The following is a 9,161-nucleotide window of genomic DNA, read 5'->3' as shown; positions in this document are numbered from 1 at the left end:
AAACCCGTTCAACCTGCCTGGCTGTCTAACAATGGTATCTCCATTAACCGTCGCCTCTTTTCTGGCGAACTTGAGTAGTTTTGCGTGGTGAACTCCCGCCCGCCCCGCTCATCGGGGTTATTTTAGCAACACCATGCCCCAGACTTAGACCATTTCCACCCAACTCTTTGATTTTATCCAGGTGGCTGGCCCTTTTATCAGTCCCCTTCAGGCTATTGGTGTTTGATTCTAACTCTTCGCTCAAGTAGCATGTCGAAGGCAGCCTTTTCATACCCCATCCTGGCATAACAATAGAGTGGGGGGCCCCGCTATTCCCCGGCTCACTCTGTGAGCGATCTGCCAGGTTTAAGATTTCTTCCTTCGAGTTGGAAACTACAGACTTTTCGTTTCCTTTGCTAACAATCCTCACCCCCCCATTCTTAGACAGATCATCCATTGTCCAACTCTGGACCTTTTAACAGCTTTATCTGTTTCTCATCTTTATTTCCTACCTTTAGGACCTTTCTCTTCGCTAAAGGCAGATCTATCTCCTCTCCCTTACCCCCTTTCACTTTACTACTCTTCGTCTTACCACCCTCGAAACCCTCATGGCACAGGGTCGGCAAAGACGTCTCGGCCAAATCAAAACTGGCCAGATTTAAACTGCTCTCGTTCGCAGCTCTCTCTCTCGACAGGCTGTGAGTGACCGCGCCGGCAAGATGGTCCTTGGGCGCTAGGGATGGGGCCACCACACTCTCCAGTCGGCAGGTTGGCAGCATGGCTGACCAAACCTTACCCCCTGCTAAGTCGTTTCCCAGCAGGATGTCCACGTCAGCTCTCGGGAATTCTGAGGGCACCCCCACTTCAACTGATCCATACACCAGCTCACAATCCAGGATGACCTTATATAAGGGCACCATTTCTATCCGTTTATTTATTCCTTCCATCTTTACCATGCCCGTTTCCCGACCAAATTCTAGTACCTTACGGCTAACCAGGGATAATTCAGCGCCCGTATCCCTCCAGATTCGTACGGGAACTGGTGTGTCTCCCTCCGTCACAGACACGGTTCCGTGTGACGGACAACTCCCAGAGCCTTCTCGTACTCTGTCTACCCTCGGCTCTCTGGTCGATTTGCTGATTACCACGGCACACCCGATAGGGACTGCGGCTTTCCCTCTTCCTACCTCCTTCCTCGGAGCAAAGCATCGAGATGCAATGTGCCCCTCCTTTCCACAATTAAAACAGGTCAAAGCCGGAACCCGCTGGCCGTCTTGCCTTTCCCCCTCAACCTTACCGCTAGCTCCCGGTGGGACCTCTGCCTCACTTGTCGGACTTTCTCGATCGTTCCCAAGGTCTCTCTGGGGACCTTTATTCGAGGGAATCTTTGTCTTGTGGGTTAGGGCATATTCGTCCGCCAACCTGGCAAATTCTGAAATGGACTTATCCGGCTTCTCATTCAAATACATCCGGATCTCCTCCGGAACACAACTTTTAAATTCCTCAATCAAAAACAACTCCCTGAGACGCCCATAATCCTCGCCCACTCTTTCCACGGTGCACCAACGGTCCAAGAGCACCCCCTTCTCATGGGCTAGTTCGGTATACGTTTGATTCCACCCTTCCCTTAAATTTCTAAACTTTTGTCTGTAGGCCTCAGGTACCAATTCGTAAGTCTGGAGAATGACCTTTTTTACCTCATCATAATTCTCCATTCCTCCCTCCTCCAGGGACAAGGCCGCATATGCTCGTTGGGCCTTCCCCTTTAACACACTTTGTAACAACGCCACCCACTGCTCTTTTGGCCATTTCTGATTTACTGCCACCTTTTCAAAAAGCAAGAAATAACTATCGACATCTGTCTCCTCGAACGGGGGCACGAATCTCAACTCCCTACTAACATTAAACCACTCTGCTTGGTCTAACCCTTGATCTCTTCGCTTGTTTCTCATCTTCTCAATTTCCCGGTCATGTTGCCTCTGTTTCTCTTCTGCTTCTAGCTTCTTTAGGTGAATTTCATGCTGCCTTTCCCTCTCTCTCTCCTGCCTTACCCTTTCTTTCTCTCTCTCAGCCGCTTCCAGCTCTTTTAACTTAATTTCACGTTCCAACTTCAATTTCTCCACCTCTAACTGAACCGTCCCACTTGATGGTACCTCTTCAGGGATATCTCCCAATACCTCAGCTTCAAACACATTCTTCCCAATGTAATACTGAGTTATGGCCCTTCGTACCTCCCACTTTTTCATGGATGACCTCACTTCTGTGAGGTTCAACCCCTTCGCTAAATTTACCAAGTCTGATTTTGTGGCCGCCTCCAGCGCCCCCACCATCGGTTTTTCCATAAATTCACCCATGTCCATCTTTACTGGTTTCCCGTCTGGCTACCCGCGTAACCAGATTCAAGTTTTTTGATTTACAAGCCCGATTCACTGGCCTCCCAATTTGGTGTCAAATCCCGGACGAGAAACCCATTTGTTACGTATCCCATACCTGGAGAACTTACCAGCAAAGATAGAGAGGTCCGTTGAAGTCTGATGTCACTACTTTCAAACGTTTTTATTGATAAAGGGACACAAAAGTAAGGTTAATACATACATTCAGATAGTGCACATCGTTAACACTCAATCTAAAGTGCGGGTATAGTAATAATCATCATTAAGAAGTGAGCTCTGCTGGTGTCTAGGGGTTATAGATTGTCCGTTGGAAATATAAAAGTCACTCAAAGTCTGCAGGCCTCAGCCCTTTGAAAATCGCTGGGTTTTCTGTGGGGCAACCGAGAGAGAGAGATTGGGGGAGAAGAGAAAGAACTTGCCGAGTCTCGATGAATCTTCCGTGAAATCGGGGGAGCGTTGGTTTCCTCTCCCCAATGTTAGTTAAAGCAGTTTTCTGTGATTCCAGCCACAGATTCCAATCCCGGAATCTGACGCACGTGGCTTCCTTCAGAATGGCTTCCCGCTGCTGCTGGATCACTCTCGTGTCTTCTTGGTGCGTCTGAAGGGGCTGTCCTCCTGAGACTCTCCTTTATACTTCCTCACGGGGTCGCAGGTGTCAATCAGGTTGGGATGATGCAATCTCTCTCTCAACCAGCCCACCTTGCCCGAGGGCTTTTCACGTGGTCTCCTTGAGACAATAGTCGCTGTTGTCTTTATTCTGTATCCCTGGTGGGACCTGCAATTTGGCACGTCTCTCTCTCTCTCCGACTGGGTCTACTGACCCCCCCCCACTTTCGACGGGTGCTCTTGCGATTCTCACAAAGGAGGGAGCTGGGATCATAACACTGGCTAAAGGAATTCCTCCTCATCTCTGATCTAAAGGGACATTCTTGTATTCTGAGGATGTGTCCTCTGGTCTCTAACTCGTCCACTATAGGAACCATCTTCTCTATATCCACTATGTGTAGGCCCTTCAATGTTAGGTAGGTTTCAATGGGATCATCCTCACTCTTTTGAACTCCAGCAAGTACAAGCCCACAGCCATCCTACACTTCTCATATATTAACCCTTTTATTTCTGGGATCCTTCTCATGCACCTCCACTGGACCCTCTCCAATGCATGTATCCTCTTTCTTAGATGCAGGGAACAAAACTGAACACTATACTCCAAATGTGATCTGACCAATGCCTTATAAAGCCTCATTATAACGTCCTTATCCTTTCCTACTATGTACAGTATTCACAATTCTTTCCTGCATTTCTCTTTAATGCTACTTCGACCGCACTCTCAGAAACTTTAATAAACTCATCAACTTTAATTGACATTACAGTAATGGAAATATGTAAGGCTCCTTTTCATCGACTACAGCTCTGCCTTTAATACCATCATTCCAAATAAATTGATTCCTAAGCTCTGGAACCTGGGTCTTAGCACTCAGATCTGCAGCTGGATCTTCAACTTCCTCACAGACAGGACCCAGGCTGTAAAAATAGGGGACAAGCTCTCCTCTACAATCACTCTGAGCACCAGTGTCCCACGAGGCTGTGTACTCAGCCCCCTGCTGTACTCACTGAACACCCATGATTGTGTAGCCAAGTTTCCATCAAACTCAATATATAAGTTTGCTGATGATGCCACAATTGTAGGCCGTATCTTGGGTAATGATGAGACTGAGTATAGAGAGGAAATTAAGAAGCTGGTGGCATGGTGCGAAGACAATAACCTATCCCTCAACGTCAGCAAGACGAAGGAATTGGTTGTTGACTTCAGAAGGAGTAGCGGACTGCACAACCCTATCTACATCTGTGGTGCGCAGGTGGAACAGGTCAAAAGCTTTAAGTTCCTCAGGGTGAATATCACAAATGACCTGACTTGGTCTAACCAAGCAGAGTCCACTGCCAAGAAGGCCCACCAGCGCCTTTACTTCCTGAGAAAGCTGAAGAAATTTGGCCTGTCCCCTAAAACCCTCACTAATTTTTATAGGTGCACTGTAGAAAGCATTCTTCTAGGGTGCATCACAACCTGGTATGGAAGTTGTCCTGTTCAAGACTGGAAGAAGCTGCAGAAGATCATGAACATAGCCCAGCACATAACACAAACCAATCTTCCATCCTTGGGCTCACTTTACACCGCACACTGTTGGAGCAGTGCTGCCAGGATAATCAAGGACACGACCCACCCAGCCAACACACTTTTTGTCCCACTTTGCTCCGGGAGAAGGTTCAGGAGCATGAAGATTCATACGGCCAGATTTGGGAACAGCTTCTTTCCAACTGTGGTAAGACTGTTGAACGGATCCTGACCCGGATCTGGACTGTACCTTCTAAGTATCTGGACCTGACTTGCACTACCTTACTTTCCCTTTTCTATTTTCTAATTATGATTTATAATTTAAATTTTTATTATATTTACTTCGATTTGTACTTCAGGGAGCGCGAAGCACAGAGACAAATATCACTGTGATGATTGTACGTTCTATCAATTGTTTGGTGACAATAAAGTAAAGTAAGTAAAGTAAACCTCAGCATTATCTGATTTGATTCTCGAACCTGACTTTTGAGACAAGACTGGGGCAGCAGGCAACTCTGTAATCCAGGAGTCTCTCATTTTCAATGGAGTCCTCAGTTAATTATCTAAGCTAGTGTTCATCTCTGTTATTTGAAATATTCACCATCAGGCTTCTGAACCAGCATGGATAATTTCTCTCACCACAACTCTGAAGTGATTTCACAATCTACACACTCAAAACTTATCTTCTCAGTATCATTTATTATTTATTTGCAGGGTCTGTTCTTTTTGCACTTTGTCAGTTTTTTATGTATAGTTTTTAAAGTCACAGAAAACTACAGCACAGGAACCATTCAGCCCACCTAGCCCATGCCAAATCATTCAAACTGCCTAGTCCCATCAGTCTGCCCCCAGACAATAACCCTTCACAACCCACCCATCCATATACCTATTCAAACTTCTCTTGCAGTCAGTTCATTCCACATTCTCACCATTATCTGACTGATGAAGTTTCTACTCATGTTCTGCTTAAACATTTCACCTCTCACCCTTAATCCATGACCTCTGGTAGTCTCACCCAACCTCAGTGGAGAGAGTCTGCTTGCATTTACCCTGTCTATACCCATCATAACTTTGTATACTTGTATCAAATCTTCCCTCAATCTTCTACATTCCAGGGAATAAAGTTCTAACTTTTTCAATCTTTCCTTATAACTCAGGTCCTCCAGTCCCAGCAAAATCCTTGTATATTTTCTCTGTACTCTTTCAATCTCTTGTCTGCATTAAATTCCATCAGTCATTTTTCAGCCCATTTTTCCAGCTGGTCCAGATCCCGCTGCAAGCTTTGATAGTCCTCTTCTCAGTCCATAACACCTCCAATTTTGGTGACATCTGCAAATTTGCTGATCCAGTTTATCTAGATTATCATCCAGATTGTTGACATAGATGACAAACAACAGTGGACCCAGCATTGATCCCTGCATCACTTCACTAGTCACAGGACTTCAGTCAGAGAGGTAACCATCTACTACCACTCTCTTGCTTCTCCTGCAGCGCCAATGTCTAATCCAGTTTACTACCTCATCTTGAATGCCGAACAATGACCAGCCTCCCATGCAGGACCTTGTCAAGGCCTTACTGAAGTCCATGTAGACAACATCCACTTCCATTTTCCTGGTAACATCCTCGAAAAATTGTAAGATTGGTTAGACATGACCTACTATGCACAAAGACACGGCAACTATCCACAATCAATCCCTTTATATCCAAATACTCATATATCTGGCCCCTTAGAATACTTTCCAATAACTTTCCCACTAATAATTTCAGGCTCACTAGCCTATAAATTCCTGGTTTATTCTGAGTCTTTATTAAATACCAGAACATTAGCTATCCTCCAATCCTCCAGTATCTTGCCCTTCACTAAGAGTGATTTAAATATATCAGCTAAACCACCTGCAGTTTCTGCACTTGCCTCCCACAGGGTCCAAGGAAACACCTTGTCAGGCTCTGGGGATTTGTCCACCCTCATTTGCCTCAAGACGGCAAACACCTCCTCCTCTGTAATTTGCATAGGGTCCACGACCTTGCTTCTGATTTGCCTCACTTCTTTCATTAATGGTATCAAGGTAATAACATATTATTACATATATGCAATTTGATAATAAATTTTGACTTATTTTTCAAGCAGCGGTCACTTTGGAAAAAACCTTCATTGTGAAAGCCACACTATTGAATTAACACATTGGTGATTTCTCCATAGTAATTTTCTGTTTTGCTTTTAATTTGACTTTCTTTCACTTTATCTAATTCTTTGGTTGCTGTTCTTAGTATATTACTCTCTCATCCCTCCACCTTCTTAGCTTCTTTTTATTTTCTTCGTTTCTTATCCTCTCTCTTTCTCTACTACTGTTTTCCTTCTGCCCACTCCTCTGTACTTACACCTTTCCCAGTCACACTGGCTTTATCTTCTATTTCTCCCAATTAATCTTTTGTCTTTGTACTTGCACTCTCCCAGCAGCCCTCAATGTTTCAGTCATCCACATCTCTGTCACTCTCTGACATCTTTCTCATTCCAAACACATTGTAGATCTTTCTCTCTACCTCCATCTGAAATGCTTCTCATATTTTCCTTTTCTTCTCAGCCCTTCCAGTTCACTTTCTAATTTCTCCTCTGTAATTTCCATCCTGCTCTAGCGTGGATAGACTTTCCTGCCTCCACCGCCACTTCTGTTGACATCAACTCACTCATTTTACATCTCCATTTCACTCACCACATTCCTTCACTTTGCTCATCTTTTGCTTTCTCTCCATGTGTGCCAACATGCACACATACATCTTTGTTCTTGTTATTCTTTCTGTGCTAAGAATCCTCACATCCTCTGTTCTCAATAAGGTGGCTTCAGCCAAGGAACTGCTGCTCATTGGATGTATTTTGTTTCCTGCACCACTCTCTGTAATCCACAGACTGTTAGAAACATAGAAAATGTACAACACAAAACAGGCCCTTTGACCCACAATGCTGTGCCGAACATGTACATACTTTAGAAATTACCAGGTTACCCATAGCCCTCTATTTTACAAAGCTCCATGTAACTATTCAAGTCTCTTAAAAGACCCTATTGTATCCATCTGCACCACTGTCACCAGCAGCCCATTCCATGCACCCACCTCCCTCTGCGTAAAAGAACTTACCTCTGATATCTCCTCTGTACCTACTTCCTAGCCCTCTCATGTTAGCCATTTCAGCCCTGGGAAAAAGCCTTTGACTATCCACATGATCAATGCCTCTCATCATCTTGTATACCTCTATCAGGTCACCTCTCATCCTCCGTCGCTCTAAGGAGAAAAGGCAAAGTTCACTCAACTTATTTTCATAAGGATGCTCCTCAATCCAGGCAACATCGTTGTAAATCTCTTCTGCACCCTTTCTATAGTTTCCACATCCTTCCTGTAGTGAGGCGACCAGAACTGAGCACTGTACTCCAAGTGGGGTCTGACCAGGGTCCTATATAGCTGTAACATTACCTCTTGGCCCTTGAACTCAGTCCCACAGTTGATGGGAGGCCAATGCACCGTATGCCTTCTTAACCACACAATCTGCACAACAGCTTTGAGTGTCCTATGGACTCAGACCCCCAAGATCCCTCTGATTCTCAACAATGCATTAATTCTGCCATCATATTTGACCTACCAAAATGAACCACTTCACACTTATCTGGGTTGAACTCCATCTGCCACTTCTCAGCTCAGTTTTGCATCATATCATTGTCCCACTGTAACCTCTGATAGTCCTCCACACCATCTCCAACGTTTGTGTCATCAGCAAATTTACTAACCCATCCTTCCACTTCCTCAACCAGGTCATTTTTAAAATCACAAAGGGGTCCCAGAACAGATCCCTGAGGCACTCCACTGGTGACCGACATCCATGCAGAATATGACCCATCTACAACCACTCTTTGCCTTCTGTGGGCAAGCCAATTCTGGATCCACAAAGCAAAGTCCCCATGGATTCCATACCTATTTACTTTCTCAATAAGCCTTGCATGGGGTACCTTATCAAATGCTTTGCTGAAATCCATATACACTACATCTACTGCTCTTACTTCATCAATGTGTTTAGTCACATCCTCAAAAAATTCAATCAGGCTCATAAGGCATGACCTGCCTTTGACAAAGCTATGCTGAATGTTCCTAATCATATCATGCCTCTCCAAATGTTCATAAATCCTGCCTCTCAGGATCTTCTCCATCAACTTACCAACCACTGAAGTAAGATTCACTCGTCTATAGTTTCCTGGACTATCTCTACTCCCTTCCTTATAAGGGAACAACATCTGCAACCCATCCAATCCTCTGGAAACTCTCTCATCCCCATTGATGATGCAACGATCATTGCCAGAGCCCCAGCAGTCTCCTCCCTCACCTCCCACAGTAACATAGGGTATATCTCATCCAGAACCAGAGACTTATCCAACTTGATGCATTCCAAAAGCTCCAGTACATCCTTTTTCTTAATGTCTATATGCTCAAGCTTTACAGGCTGCTGCAAGTCATTCCTACAATCGCCAAGTTCCTTTTCTGTAGTGAATACTGAAGCAAAGCATTCATTACCTCCACTATCTCCTCCAGTTCCATACACAGTTTTCCACGGCTACATCTTAACCTCTTGCACTTCACATACTTGCAGAATGCCTTGGGGTTTTCCTTAATCCTGCTCACCAAGGCCTTCTCATGGC

The sequence above is a fragment of the Hypanus sabinus genome, chromosome 19, assembly GCF_030144855.1.
Source record: "Hypanus sabinus isolate sHypSab1 chromosome 19, sHypSab1.hap1, whole genome shotgun sequence".
NCBI classification, from domain to species: Eukaryota; Metazoa; Chordata; class Chondrichthyes; order Myliobatiformes; family Dasyatidae; genus Hypanus; species Hypanus sabinus.
Note: the sequence above shows the minus strand (reverse complement) of the source record.